Source organism: Callorhinchus milii, unplaced genomic scaffold, assembly GCF_018977255.1.
Source record: "Callorhinchus milii isolate IMCB2004 unplaced genomic scaffold, IMCB_Cmil_1.0 Scaffold836, whole genome shotgun sequence".
Classification (NCBI taxonomy): Eukaryota; Metazoa; Chordata; class Chondrichthyes; order Chimaeriformes; family Callorhinchidae; genus Callorhinchus; species Callorhinchus milii.
The window spans coordinates 10,999-26,571 of record NW_024705577.1 but is presented as its reverse complement, the minus strand read 5'-3'; the positions used below and the strand labels follow the sequence as shown (position 1 = coordinate 26,571).

The 15,573-nt window shown below is 49.1% G+C and overlaps 1 long non-coding RNA gene across 1 annotated transcript; it reads left to right on the top strand.

Annotated features, from left to right (window-relative positions):
• The first annotated feature begins 7,822 nt into the window (after positions 1 to 7,822).
• LOC121852508 lies at positions 7,823 to 9,397 on the top strand. Its single transcript, XR_006086186.1, has 3 exons — positions 7,823 to 7,843; positions 8,458 to 8,584; positions 8,990 to 9,397. It is a non-coding gene; the product is annotated as an uncharacterized LOC121852508 (long non-coding RNA).
• The last annotated feature ends 6,176 nt before the right edge of the window (positions 9,398 to 15,573 follow it).

Genomic DNA, 15,573 nt, shown 5'->3' with positions numbered 1-15,573 from the left:
GGATCACAGAATCATACAGCACACAAGGAGGCCATTTGACCCATCATGTCTGTCTTTCATAAGAGCTATTCAAATTAATCCCACTCCCCCGCTCTCTCCCCATAGCCCTGATCAACCCCCCGCTCTTTCCCCATAGCACTGCAAACTTGTCCTCCCCAAATAATTATCTCCCTTCTCTCTTAAAAAGTTGTTATGGAATCGGCTTCCCCTCATCCTTTCAGGCAATGGCATTCCCAGATCCCAACAACTCGCTGGTGTGTAAACATTTCTCCTCCCCTCCCCTCTGTTTCTTTTAACAACTATTTTAAACTGGTGCCCTCCGGGTTAGCGACCCCACCGGCCAGTGGAATAGTCTCTCCTGTTCACCCTATCGAATCCCCTCATAATATTGAAACTTCTATTAAGTTTCCTCTTAACCCTCTCTGCTCCAAGGAGAATAATCCCAGTGTCTCCGGCCTCCTCCTGATCACTGAAGTCCCTTATTCCTGGTACCAATTCAGCATAGAAGTCCTGTAGTTTCAGTAGTTAGAAGCGAGAGACCTGGGTCGATTCCCAGCAGGGCAAAACCCCTGGGCAAGTTTCCTTATTCCCCACACCCAATAATAATCCCTGAAGAAAAAAAAACAACAATAAATTGGTCACTTCAATCCACGACTGTTGTGGACGCTGCGGTGTGCAATTGGCTGCTGCATTTCGCCCACAAATACACAGTCAATTCACTTTACAGTATAATTCTAAGAAGCGCTTTGAGACGTCTCGAAGACATGAAAAGCGCTATACAATAAATGTAAGGGATTATTTATTTATTATTTACCATGCTAGTAAATCTTCTTTGCGCCCTCTCCAATGCCTTGACATCCTTCCTAAAATGGTGGGGCGCAGAAACTGAACTCGTGTTTATGTAAAGGTTCATCATAACTTCCTGATTTTTGCATTCTATTTATTTATAAAACCGAGTATCTTGAATGTTTTTTTAACAGCTTTACCCACTTGTCCGGCCACCTTAAAAGATTTACTTACATGAACCCCCAGGTTCTCCTGTTCCTTCACCCCTTTAAAAATTCTACCTTCAGCTTATATTTCCTCTCTTCACATCAATATTCTTCCCCCTCCTATATATTATTATTTATAATAATCCTTTTATTTGATAAAGCATTTGATAAAGCGCTTTATCACATTGTTGTGACATCGCAAAGCTCCCCCCACCCCACAAACATACACAGACCCACAGTGACACATAGACACCCAACTCGTACAGACACGGAAGCAGTAAACAGTGAGAAGGATAGGAGCCGACTGCAGGAAGACATAGACAGATGGTAAAATGGGCGACACATGGCAGATGAGTTTCAATGTGGAGAAATATGAGGTAATGCATTTTGGAAGAAAGAATGAGGGGCAATATAGGCGGTAATACAATCTTAAGGGGGTAAAACAACAGAGAAACCTGGGGGTCAGGTAAATGAATCCTTGAAGGTGGCAGGACAGGGAGATAAGGCTACAGGTCATAAAGGGCATATGGGATACTGGGCTTTATAAATAGGGGCATAGAGTACAAGAGTCAGGAGGTTATGATTAACCCATATAAACACTGGTTAGGCCTCAGTTAGAATACTGCCCCAGTTCTGGGCCCCACACTATAGGAAGGACGTTAAGGCATTGGAAAGGGTACAGAGGAGATTTACGAGGATGGGACCAGGAATGAGGGACCGTGATGATGAGGAAAGGCGAGAGAGGCCGGGATTATTCTCATTGGAGCAGAGAAGTTACGAGGACCTAAATAGGATGTCTTCAAAATCATGAGGGGATTTGATGGGTTAGAAAGGAAAAGCTGTGCCCACTGGTGGGTGTGTCGGTGACTCGAGGTCACAGATTCAAAATGGTCTCTAAAAGAAGCCGAGGGGAGAAGAAATTTTTTCAACGCAGCGAGTTGTTTGAATCTGGAAGGCACCGCCTGAAAGGGCGGTCGAGGGCCGATTCGATAACTCCTTTTAAAAACGCGGTGGACGGGTATTGAGAGGACGGGTCTGCAGGGTTATGAGGAAAGGGCCGGGGAGTGGGACTGACATTACATTGCTCTATTCAAAGAGCTGCACAGACTCGGATGGGCCGAATGGCTCTTTTTGTGCTGTACGATTCTATATCTATGATTCTATGTAGCACTTTGTCAAATGCCTTTTGAAAGTCCATATAAACTATATCAACTGCACTACCTTTATCCACTCTCTCCGTTACCTCATCGAAAAATTCTATTAGATTTGTTAGACAAGATTTGCCTTTAATAAATCCATGTTGGGGGTCCCTAATTAACCCATATTCTTCTAAGTGAAGATTTATTCTGTCCCGGATTATACTCTATGCCCCTATTTATAAAGCCTAGTATCCCATATGCCCTTTTTACAGCTTTATCTCCCTGTCCTGCCACTTATCTCTTATCTGTCCTGCCTCCTTCAAGTCCCACCTCAAAACCTTCCTCTGTCCATGCCATCGGCCACCCCCTTCCCCTCCCCTCCCTTCTCCCCCCCTGACCCCAGCTCAGGTCTGAAATGCTGTACACTGTCCAGGCCTTGGGACGTTCTCCCGACGTGAAAGGCGCTATACAAATGTAATCTTGTTGTTGTTGTGAAGGCAAAACGGCCTTACGGCTGAGACTGGCTGGAATTTTAGACCTCTGCTACTTAGGCTCCTCAATTTACAATGTGCGGCTGCCGCTTGTGTATATGTGTGTGTGAGAAAGAGAGAGAGAGATAAATAGAGAGAAGCCAGTATGGAATTCTGTTCACTGGGCACTTTTCCAAACCACATATAATCTCTTGTTCCTTAGCCCGACCCCCACCCTCTCTCTCTCTCTCCCTCCAGAAAGGCAGATAGTATTTTCCGATGACGGTGACGGTGTGTGAATGTCTACGTATCTGTGCAGGGGTAAGGGGAGGGTGAGGTTCCTCAAGGAAGTAGGCGGAAGACACTTACTTGGAATCACAGTGGCTTTAAAGTTTATATTTTTCTCACTTGCTTTGGTTTTGTGTGGGCAAAATCATTTTGATTCCCAGTGATTAGTCACTCACTTTGACCGAGAGTTTTGTCTAGCTGAGTCTTAGCTCACGTTGCACCAAATCCCATGAATAGAGATTTCGTGGAAATACAATTAGCCGTAATTCTCATCAGAAATCAATCTCCAGAATTTCCATGTTTACGTGGAAAGCATGGAATGCTCAGTGTGGTTTGGATACTCTTTAGGCTAATAATAATCCTTGTATTTGATAAGGAGTCTATTGATGTGAACTCAGAACTCATCTCAAAGCGCTTCACGGGACATATTGTAAAGTGGATTGACTGTGGATTTCAATATGTTTCGCTCTGTGACAACCCTGCAAGCTTGTGAGTTCACCTTTGGAACTTTATGAGCTACGCTCGCAAAGTCCGCAACACCTTTTTAAAATACTTTCTTGTGTATCTTGATAGCTCCAAACACGTCTACTACACGATCAAAATCTAGTGTCTGTGTCAAACCCTACTCAATAGACAGGATTGCGAGTGTGTTCACTTTCTCCTGGATCGTTGTAGACCTCAGTGAGTTTTTGATGAGACTCAACTTTGTGAACGAGTGTCACCTTGACAGACTGTCACCTTGGGCGTGTTAAGAACATTTGCGGCGTCTCCTTAGAGCTGAACTGGCCCCAAGGTGACGTTTGGCAACGGAATGTCGGAATCGAGCCACCGCTCTGTGTGACAGTCTCCAGTCTGGTTCCTGAGCCACGTGGGTCCACAGTATTCCAGGGCACTCACTGCTGATGACTAGGCCAGAGCCCGATGAGCAGAGGGAGCGAACAGGATGGTAGAGGGTTAGGAGGTCGGAGAGCTGGTGGGTAGCAAGACCATGGAGGGCTTTGAAGGTGAGGATCAGGATATTGAACTGTATCCTTTGTGTGATGGGAAGCCAGTGGAATTGGGCAAGGATGGGGGTGATTAGGGATACGGATCCTAGTGCGGGAGAGGACATGGGCAGCAGAGTTCTGGATGACCTGCAGCCTGTGGAGGGAGGAGTTGGGGAGGTTTGCACAATCAAGTAATAGAGGAATCCTTTCTAGTAATCACAGTGTTGTTAAAGTTAGCATTGTTTTGACTTGCTGTGGTTTCTGTGGACAAAACCGCTGTGATTGCCTGTAATTAATCTTACACTCTGTCCAACTGAACATCCAGGAACTGACTCCCACTGCCACGAACCGTGAATCCCAATAAGTAGAGATCTCATAGAGTTGTTACCGGTATCTCAATCGGCCTTTAAACCCACCAACAACCTGTCCCTGGGATTTCCTGTGAAACTGATAATTCTCAGTGGAATCCTCAGTGTGGTTTGGAGACGCATAATAATAACAATAATAATGACAATATTAATAATAACAATAATAATAATAATAATAATAACAATAATAATAATAATTCTTGCATTGATATAGCGCCTTATCATATCGTTGAGGCGTCTCAAAGTGCTTCACAGACTATACTGTAAAGTGAATACTGTAAAGCACATAAAGGAAAAAAGGTTAGTTAAAGGTAGGGTGGGGCCAGTCAAAGGCAATGACGGCCATCTTGTTGTGGAGGCAGAGGGATGGCTGATGTACTGAACGAGTACTTTGCATCTGTCTTCACAACGGAAATGGATGCCCCAAATGCCGCAGTATTGGATGAGAGGGCAGAGGAATAGATCAGATTACTATAGACAGAGAGGAAGTTCTGAAAAGATTGACTGGGCTCAAAATTGATAAGTCCCCAGGACCAGATGGGTTTCACCCAAGGTTGCTGTGGGAGATACGGGTTCAAATAGCGGAGGCTTTGGCCATTATATTTCAATCATCATTGGACACAGGAGTGGTGCCAAGAGACTGGAGAGTGGCTAATGTTACCCCACTCTACAAAAAGGGGCAGAAAGACAAACCCGGAAATTACAGGCCAGTCAGCCTAACCTCGGTAATAGGAAAACTACTGGAGACCATAATCCGGGACAGAATAAATCTCTACTTAGAGGAACACGAGGTAATTAGAGACAGCCAACATGGATTTGTTAAAGGCAAATCTTGCCTAACAAATCTAATAGAATTTTTTGAAGAGGTGACTGCGAGGGTTGATGAGGGAAATGCGGTGGACATTATTTACACGAATTTTAAAAATGCTTTTGACACAGTGCCGCATAAGAGGTTAATAAAAAAATTAGAGGCCCACAGTATTAAGGGGACAGTTTGGATTAGGAACTGGCTGAGTGACAGAGAGCAGAGGGTGGTGGTTAATGGGTGTTTCTCGCAATGGAAGGAGGTGTGCAGCGGTGTCCCCCAGGGATCGGTATTGGAACCACTGCTTTTTCTAATATATATTAATGATCTGGACTTGGGCATAGGGAGCACTATTTCCAAGTTTGCAGATGATACCAAGTTAGGTAGGGTAGTAAATAGTGAGGAGGACTGTAACCAACTGCAGGCAGACATACACAGAATGGTGGAATGGGCTGACATGTGGCAGATGGATTTCAATGTGGATAAGTGTGAGGTGATATACTTAGGAAAAATGATAGGAGGCAATATAGACTTGGAGCTCAATCTTAAGGGGGGTGAACGTACAGAGAGATCTGGGTGTTCAAGTAAGCAAATCATTAAAGGTAGTGGGGCAGGTAGATAGGCAGTAAAAAAGGCATTTGGTGTACTGAGCTTTATTAGTAGGGCATAGAGTATAAGAGTAGGGGTTATGGTTAATCTGTACAAAACACTGGTTAGGCCTCAGCTGGAGTACTGCGTCCAGTTCTGGGCACCTTACTCAGGAAGGACATTAAGGCACTGGAAAGGGTGCAGAGGAGATTCACGAGAATGATACCAGGAATGGGGAACCTTAGCTATGAGGACAGGCTGGAGAAGTTAGGACCTTTCCCATTAGAGCAGAGAAGGTTACGCGGGGACTTGATAGAGGTCTTCAAGATCATGAAAGGTTTCGACAGGCGAGATAGGGAAAAGCTGTTTCCGCTGGTAGGTGTGTCCGTGACCCACGGTCACAGTCTTAAGATATCTACCAAAAGAAGCAGAGGGGAGGTTAGAAGAAATTTTTCACTCAGCGAGTTGTTAGAATTTGGAATGATCCGCCCGAAAGGGCAGTGAAGTCCGATTCGATAACAGCTTTTAAGAGAGGACTGGACAGGTATCGGGGAAGACGGGTTTGTGGGGTTATGGGGAGAAAGCTGGTGATTTGGGGTTAGTGAAAGTGACGCTCTGTCAAAGAGCCGCACAGACTCGATGGGCCGAATGGCCTCCTTCTGCGCCATAACATTCTATGATTCTATGATTCTATGTATGTGTGTGTGTATGTGTATGTGTGTGTATGTATGCGTATGTTTGTATATGTATGTATGTATGTGTGTGTCTATGTGTATATGTGTGTGTGTATGTTTGGGACGTCTAGAAGACGTGAAAAGCGCTATATCAAATGCAAGGATTATTATTATTATGTGTTGCATGTCTTTGCGTGTATGCATGTTCCTTGACGTGTGCTCTGATTTCATGCAACACAGACTGTCTCAGCTTCTGTGGAATGTTTACACAGCCTCACTTTTGGCCCTGATCTCAGTGTTGGCTCCGAGGTATGTGGGTTGCGTAACCGGAAGTCAGTGTCTTTGCAATCTACAGCCCACCTCACTCGCCCCCCTAGCAGCCCACCTTCCCCTGAACCCCCCCCCTCCCGCCACCCCCACCCCCACCCACCAGCCCTCAGCCCAAGACAAACTTTCATATTATTAACTCTGAGCATCTCACATTGTTTCACAGATCTTTACGGTTAGGTGTAAGGAGTGTCTGCTCTCAGCCGTCTGCACTCTCGCCTCAAGATTTGGGTTCGAGCCAAACTCATCCCCCACCATCCCCTCCCTCGCTTTCAGGGTACAGAGCTGTGCAGTGCAGTGCTGGGGGTGGGGAGAGAGAGGGAGAGAGCATTGCATTGTCAGAGATGCCGTCCTCCGGATGAGACGAACCCTGAGAAGTGCTTTCAGACCTGGAAGGCGCTGGGTCAGATGTCAGGGTTATCATTAATTTTATCATCTTCAATCTCATGTGGAGTCCCATATTGCAGTGTTTAGAGCCCTCACCTTGCAAGCCAGAGGACCTGGGTTCGATTCCCGGGCAGGACGAAACCTTAGACAAGTTTCCTTACTCCACACACCTCTGTTTTCGCAGCAGTGAGTAGGAACCCGGTTGTCAGTCGATTGGCGGATCGCTTTCTGGGGGTAATTAATAATCCCTCCAAAAAAAGTTGCTCACTCAATCCACGACTGTTTGCGGGGACACTGCTGGGCCAATTGCCTGCCGCGTTTTGCCCACAAAATACAATTCACTCCACAGTATATTCTGTGAAGCCCTTTGAGACGCCTGAAATGTGTGATAAGGCGCCATATCAAATACAGGATTATTATTATTAAATCTCAGCCTCTGGCGAAGGAGTCTCCAACAGTGAAACCGTTGATCAGGATTTACTGCTGTGATTTATGCTTTGTCAGATTCCCCTGAAGCATGTCTTAACTTACAATGCATGGGGGATGGGCGGGGGAGTGACTGAGTCACTGATAGACGGTGTGTGGCTGTGGGTGACGTTGGCTGATGTCAGTGGAAAGGTGAGGGCGGAGAGTTTGAAACTTGCTGCATAAATACACCTGAGCTCAGGGCAGCTTCACACTCAGCTCCTCACAGCTCAGCTCCTCACAGCTCAGCTCATCACAGCTCAGCTCCTCAGTCACAGACAGCCAACAGCATGGACACCAAGATCATCCTCCTTCTCCTGGTCACAGCCCTCACTGCTCTCCACACCACACAAGGTGAGTGTCTGCTGCCTCCTGCCTCCCACACCAACCTCACTCCGTTTCTCTTCTCAATCTCTGCCGTCAAGTGGACTTGGGTTTGAGCCCCAGATCGGGGTATCTGAGCTCACAGTCCAGGCTGACACTCCAGCGCAGGGCTGGGGGGACACAGAGAGAGAGAGAGAGAGAGATACTTTGTCAAAGGCTCCATCCTTCGGATGAGATATTAAACAGAGCTCCCCCCAACTCTTTGTACGTTCAAGCCCAATGCACACTCTGGGGTCCCCCAAAGCCTTGGCTCTCACCAACCTGCGCCTAATACTCTCCGGAATTAGGTAAGCAGGAGCCCTCCCTCCAGGGAGAGAGCGCACATTCCATCCCAACTATCTATCTCTGGCATTTCCAGGTGTAGGAGGGATGGACGGAAATCTCAGCTGTGTTTGGAGACTCTTAAGCAAAGCTGATGGGTTTCCCCGTGTGTCAGACACCCGACTGGGCAAAAAATAATTCAGGTGGTCATTAAAGGGAACGGTTGCCTGTTATTTGGTGAGCGCTGTACATCCAGGAGAGAGAGAAATAAAAAGTGTTGTTCGAGAGAAAGAGAGAGAGAATAATGGTGTGTGTTTTTACAGGGTTTCCAGCATTCCCACCTATCTCATGTTGCACCCGGGTGGTTAATTACTTCACCAAACACCTGGGGAAACGGGTCACGAAAGTGGAGATTCAGAAAACTAATCACTGCACGATCAAGGCCGTTGTGTAAGTTTTACTCACAGAAATTTATTATTGATAACAATAATAAACCTTGCATTTGATATAGCACCTTACCACACAGTTGCGATGTCTCAACGCGCTTCAAACAATATACTCTAAAGTGTTGTGACTGTGTATTTTGTGGGCGAAACGTGGCGGCCCAATTGCCCACAGCAGTGTCCCACAAACAGTCGTCATAATATTAATCTTTGCGCCTCACGTAGCGCCTTATCAAGTCTTCGCAACGTCTCAAAGCGCTTCACAGCATATACTGTAACGTATGGTGACTGTATATTGTGGGTGAAACACACGTGTTGTGTGGGGTGTTGAGCAGTGTGTGACTGCGGGTTGGTTATTATGGGATGGCGGGGGTGTCTGGTTGCTAATGGGCTGTGTTTTGATGTCTCTTAGGCTTCACATACGCAAACGTAAGCTTTGCGTGGATCCCAATAACAAGGTTCTGAAAAAGTGGCTGAAGGCGAGAAAGATCCCCATGTGAGGGTGTGCGAGCGACGACCAGGACGAGGGGAGGGGAAGGGGAGATCCCGGATGGAAGTGAACCCCAACCACGGAAAGCCCACATGTGCCACTTGCTCCGAGGCCTTCAGTCATCCAGACACACAGGCCTCTCGCCTACACCTGTCCCGAGCACCAACTGAGCGCAGTGATTCGGGCAGGACTGCACTTTAAGACACTCACACTGTGAAACGTTCTGTACACGCCTTATACACGCCTCTTACACACTCTGTACATGTGTGCAATGCAATATTTATCACCGTTGTTGGTCAGACCGATTTAATAAATAACAGTTTTTGTTAATATTTGAATCTGAGTTTCATTCAATCATCCTCTCCGCGACTTTCGCTCTCTCTCTCCATCTCTCCTTCCCTCTCCATCTCTCCTTCCCTCTCCATTTCTCCCCCTCTCTCCATCTCTCCCTTCCTTTCCATCTCTCCCTCCCTCTCCATCTCTCGTCTCTTTCTCCATCTCTCCATCTCCCATCTCTCTCTCCATCTTTACCCTCCCTTTGCATTGGGGCTCGGCCTGGGGTTGAGATCAGTGTTTGCGGTGAGGGTTGGGGCTGGGTTTGAAGTTAAAGTTGGGCTGGGGTTTGGGTTGTGCCTGGGATTTTGTTTGGGGGTTGGGGCCGGGTTTGAGATTGGGGTGGGGCTGGTGTTGTGGCTGGGGTTGGGGTTCAGCATTATGGGAAATATTGAGCTCCTGACCACCTTCTTTTGGCTGAGATTGGTATTGCAGCACTTCCCATCTGAGGAGTGTGACCTGCCCTCACACAGAGAAAGCAGAGATACTGGAATGCAGAGCTGACTTGAGCACCTGGTCACGAGCTCAGGTCGGGCTTGTCCTGCTGAAGAGGCCATCCCATGACCTGGTGAAGTTCAGCTCTGCATTGTCCTTTGATAATCTGTGGCCTGGAAAAGTTTGGGGGGGGTCTTGTCTGAACTAATCATCCCTCCCTCTCCATTTCTCCCCTTCCTCTCCATCTCTCCATCCCTCTCCATCTCTCCATCCTCTTCCCCTCTCCTCATGTATCCCTCCCTCTCCATCTCTCGCCTGCCTCTCCATCTCTCCCCTCCCTCTCCATCTCTCTCCCTCACCCCATCTCTCCTCCCTCTCTTCATTGCTCCTCTCCCTTTTCATCTATCATATCCCTCCCCATCTCTTCCCTCTATCTCAATTTGTGCCTTCCCTCTCCATCATTCCCTCCCTCTCCATCTCTCCCCCTCCTTGCATCTCCATAAGACATAGGAGCAGGAGTAAGCTATTTGGCCCCTTGCGCCTGCCCTGCCATTTAATAAGATCATGGCTTCTTCTAACCTAAATCCATTTACCCGCCCTATCCCATATCCCATAATCCCTCTGTCCTCTAGAAATCTATCAACCTCAGTCTTGAATCTTGCTCTCCCTCTCCATCTCTCCTCACTCTCCATCTTTCTCCATTCTCCATCTCTCCTCTCCTCCATCTCTCCCTCTGTATCTATTATCTTCCTCTCCATCTCTCTATCTCCATCTTTCCCCTCCCTTTGGGTTGGGCCTGAAATTGAGGTCAGGATTTGGGGCTAGTGCTATGGTTGGGGCTGGGGTTGATGTTGGGATTGGTGTTGGAGTTGCGGTTGGTGCTGGGGATGGTTCTGTGTTTGGGGTTGGCGGCAGGTGTTGGAGTTGGGGTTGAGTTTGAGGTTGGTGTTGCGTTTGGGGCTGGGGTTGGGGATGGGTTTTGGGCCGGTTCTATGGTTTGGGTTGGGGTTGCGGTTGAGGTTGTGGCTGGGTTTGGGGTTGGAGTTGAGGTTGGTATTTGGGCTGGGGTTGGGGCTGGCATTGGGTTCAGGTTGGTATTTGGAGCTGGGTTTGGGGCCAGGCTGGTGTTTGAGCTGGGCCTGGGGTTTTGGTTGGTGCTGGGGGTGTGGCTGGGTTTAAGGTTGGGGTTGGGGTTGAGCCTGGGGTTGGAACTCAGGTTGGTATTTAGGGCTGAGGTTGTGTCTGGTGTTGGGGTTGGAATTGGTGCTGTGGTTGGGGTTGACGTTGGTATTTGGGGCTGGAGTTGGGGTAGGGACTGGGACTGGTTTTGGGGTTGGAGCTGGGGTTGGTATTGGGGTTGGTGTAGGGGCTGGTATTAGGGTTGGGGTTGGTGCTGGGTTTGGGGCTGGTTTTGGGATTGGGGTTGAGGTTGGTATTTGGAGCTGGGGTTGGGGTTGGGGCTGAGGTTGGTATTCGGGGTTGGGTTTGGAGTTGAGGCTGGGGATTGTAGTTGAGGTGGGGGGGGGTTGGGTTGATGTTGGGGATGTATTTGAGGCTAGGGCTGCGCCTGGGTTGGTGCTGATGCTGGAGATGGGGTTGGAGCTGATGTTGGGGTTGGTATTGTGGTTGGGGCTGGGATTGGGGTTGGGGTTGGGGTTGAGGTTGGGGCTAGGACTGGGGTTGTGGTTTGGGTTGGGTTTGGGGTTGGATCTGGTGTAGCGGTTGATATTGGTATTTGGGTTTGTGGTTGGGGCTGGTGATGGGTTTGGGGCTGGGGTTGAGTTCGGGGGCTGTGGTTGGGGCTCAGGTTTCAGGCCGTGGTAGGTGTTGGGGCTGAGGTTGGGGTTGAGTTTGAGGTTGGGGCTAGGGCTGGGGTTGTGGTTTGGGTTGGGTTTGGGATTCGGTTTTGGGTTGGGGTTGCAGTTGATTTGGGTATTTGGGTTTGGAGCCTGGATTGTTGCTGGGGTTGGGGTTGGATTTGGGATTGAGGTTGCGGTTGTGGTTTGGGCTGGGGTTGAGGCTGATGTTGGAGCTGGGATTTGGGATGGCGTTGGGGCTGGGGTTGGGATTGAGGTTGGTGTATGGGTTTGCGGCTGGGGTTGGGGCTGGGGTTAGGGCCCGGGTTGAGGCTTGCGTTGAGGCTGGGATTGGAGCTGGGATTGGGGTCGGGGGCTGTGATTGGGGCTTAGGTTTGAGGCTGCGGCAGGTGTTGGGGCTGGGGTTGGGGTTGAGTTTGAGGTTGGGCTTGTGGCTGGGGTTGGGTTTGAGGCCAGGGCTGGTGTTTGGGGATTGGGTTGAGGCTGGGGTTGAGATTGAGGTTGGGATTTGGGGCTGGGGGTAGGGCTACTGTTGGGGTTGGGGCTGAATTTGGAGTTGGGGTTGAGGTTGATATTTAGGGTTGGGGCTGGGGTTGGGCTGGGTTTGAGGTTTGGGCTGGGGTTTGTATTTGGGTTTGGGTTTGGGGTTGGAGTTGAGGCTGGGGATGGTGGTTGAGGTTGGGGTTTGGGTTATGGTTGGGGTTGAGTTTGAGGCTGGGGCTGCACCTGGGTTGGTGCTGGGGATGGGGATGGAGCTGGGGGAGGGACTAGCATTATGGTTGGGGCTGGGGTTGGGTTTGGGGTTGGGCTGTGTGTTGGGTTGAGGCTGGGGATTGAGGTTCAGGATGGGGTTTGGGGCTGGGCTGTGGGTTGGGTTGAGGCTGGGAGTTGGGGTTGAGGCTGGGGGTTGGGGCTGCGCTGTGGGTTGGGTTGAGGCTGAGGTTGGGGCTTGGGAATGCGAATGGTGCTGGTGCTGGAGAAAGGCTTCAATATTGGAGACACCATCCTCCAAGAAGACATTAAACTGAGGTGGTGTCTGTACCTGTTGAGGTGGGCATAGAGTTGCCACCCCCGAGGCCACTGATGGACAAAACCCCCTTTCCGAGCGAGACAGCTGAGACGTGATCTTTAGGCTAAGGTCAAGTGTAGTTACTGTTCACATCAATTAGTCCTTGAGCTAAAGCAATGCTGGACTTCATCTCCTCTTGAGATTGGCTTGTGTTGGTTGCCTCGACCCAATCTCACCCATAACTGCGCATTATGGGAAAGATTGAGCTCCTGACCACCCTCTGTTGGCTGGGATCGGTATTGCAGCACTTCCCATCTGAAGTTTCACAACTGGCCCCAAGGTGACGTTTGGCAACGGAATGTCGGAATCGAGCCACCGCTCTGTGTGACAGTCTCCAGTCTGGTTCCTGAGCCACGTGGGTCCACAGTATTCCAGGGCACTCACTGCTGATGACTAGGCCGGAGCCCGATGAGCAGAGGGAGCGAACAGGATGGTAGAGGGTTAGGAGGTCGGAGAGCTGGTGGGTAGCAAGACCATGGAGGGCTTTGAAGGTGAGGATCAGGATTTGAACTGTTTTCTTTGTGTGATGGGACGCCAGTGGAATTGGGCAAGGATGGGGGTGATTAGGGTTATGGATCCTAGTGCGGGAGAGGACACGGGCAGCAGAGTTCTGGATGACCTGCAGCCAGTGGAGGGAGGAGTTGGGGAGGCCGCCAAGCAGTGAGTTTGCACAATCAAGTCTTGATGTAATAGAGGAATCCTTTCTAGGAATCACAGTGTTGTTAAAGTTAGCATTGTTTTGACTTGCTGTGGTTTCTGTGGACAAAACCGCTGTGATTGCCTGTAATTAATCTTACACTCTGTCCAACTGAACACCCAGGGGGAGGGAGAGGGAAGGCAGACAGGTGGGAGGGAGATCAAAGGCATGGCCAAAGAGAAGGGTCTTGAGACCAGCCTTGAAGGCAAGTGAGGAAGCGAGGCGAAGGGACCGTGGGATGGAGTTGCAGAGTGTGGGGGCAGAGTGGCTGAAAGCCCGGCCACCGATGGTTGGGCGGGAGACATGGAGCAGCCGGAGCCCGATAAACGGAGGGAGTGGGCAGGTTGGTAGGGAGTCAGCAGGTCAGAGAGGTAGGAGGGGGCGAGGCCATGGATGGCCTTAAAGGTGAGGACGAGGATCGTGAATTCAATCCTCTGGGGGATGGAGAGCCAGTGGAGTCGGGCGAGGGGGGGAGTGACGGGGTCACGGAGTCTGGTGCCCGAGAGCACACGAGCTGCAGAGTTCTGGATGATCTGTAGATTGTGAAGGGAAGAGGTGGGAAGGCCGATGAGGAGGGAGTTCCCCTAATCGAGCCTTGAGGTGACGAATGCGTGGGTGAGGGTTTGGGCAGCCGAGGGCTGAGGCCGTGGCGGAGTCTGGCAATGCTGCTCAACTGATAAAATCATTGTAATATTAGGCCTGATTCCCCCTCCCACTCCCTCCTGCTCACTCTGCGTCAAACAACCCTCCCCCTGCCCCTGCCCCTGCTCGCTCCGCACCTAATCCTCCTCCCTGTGTGTGCATGTATGTGAGTATGTGTGTATGTGTATGTGAGTATATGTATGTGTGTCTGTATGTGTATGTGTGTCTGTATGTGTGTGTGTGTGTGTATGTGTGTATATGTATGTGTGTATATGTATGTATATATGTGTGTCTGTATGTGTCTGTGTGTGTGTGTATGTGTATGTATATATGTGTGTCTGTATGTGTGTGTGTGTGTATATATGTATATATATGTGTCTGTATGTGTGTGTGTGTGTATGTGTGTGTGTATATATGTATGTATATATGTGTGTCTGTATGTGTGTGTGTATGTATGTGCGTGTGTATGTATGTATGTATATATATATGTGTGTCTGTATGTGTGTGTGTGTGTGTGTATATGTATGTATGTATGTATATATGTGTTTGTGTGTGTGTGTGTATGTGTGTGTGTGTGTGTGTATATGTATGTATATATGTGTGTCTGTAGGTGTGTGTGTATGTGTGTGTGTGTGTGCGTGTGTGTATATGTATGTATATATATGTGTCTGTATGTGTGTGTGTGTGTGTATATGTATGTATATATGTGTGTCTGTATGTGTGTGTGTGTGTATATGTATGTATATATGTGTGTCTGTAGGTGTGTGTGTATGTGTGTGTGTGTGTGCGTGTGTGTATATGTATGTATATATATGTGTCTGTATGTGTGTGTGTGTGTATGCGTGCTCCCTGGCGTGTGCTCTGATTTGATGGAACACAGGCTGACTCAGCTTCCATGAAATGTTTACGCAGCCTCAGCTTTTGGCCCTGATCTCAGTGTTGGCTCCGAGGGTATCTGGGTTACATAACCGGAAGCCAGTGTCATTGCAATCCTCAGCCCCACCTCCCAGCCCACCATCAGCTAAACCCCCCCACCCTCCACCCCCCACCCCCACCCCCACCACCAGCCCTCAGCCCAAGACAAGCTTTCATATTATCTTAGTTCTGAACATCTCACATTGTTTCATAGGTCTTTACTGTTAGGTGTAGGGAGCGTCTGCTCTCAGCCGCCTGCACTCTCGCCTCAAGATTTGGGTTCGAGCCACACCCATCCCCCCACCATCCCCCCCACCACACACTCCCCTCGCTTTCAGGATATAGAGCTGTGTAGCGCAGTCCTGGGGGGGAGAGAGAGAGAGAGAGCGTTGCATTCAGAGATGCCGTCCTCCGGATGAGACGAACCCTGAGAAGTGCTTTCAGACCTGGAAGGCGCTGGGTCAGATGTCAGGGTTATCATTAATTTTATCATCTTCAATCTCATGTGGAGTCCCATATTGCAGTGTTTAGAGCCCTCACCTTGCAAGCCAGAGGACCTGGGTTCGATTCCCGGGCAGGACGAAACCTTAGACAAGTT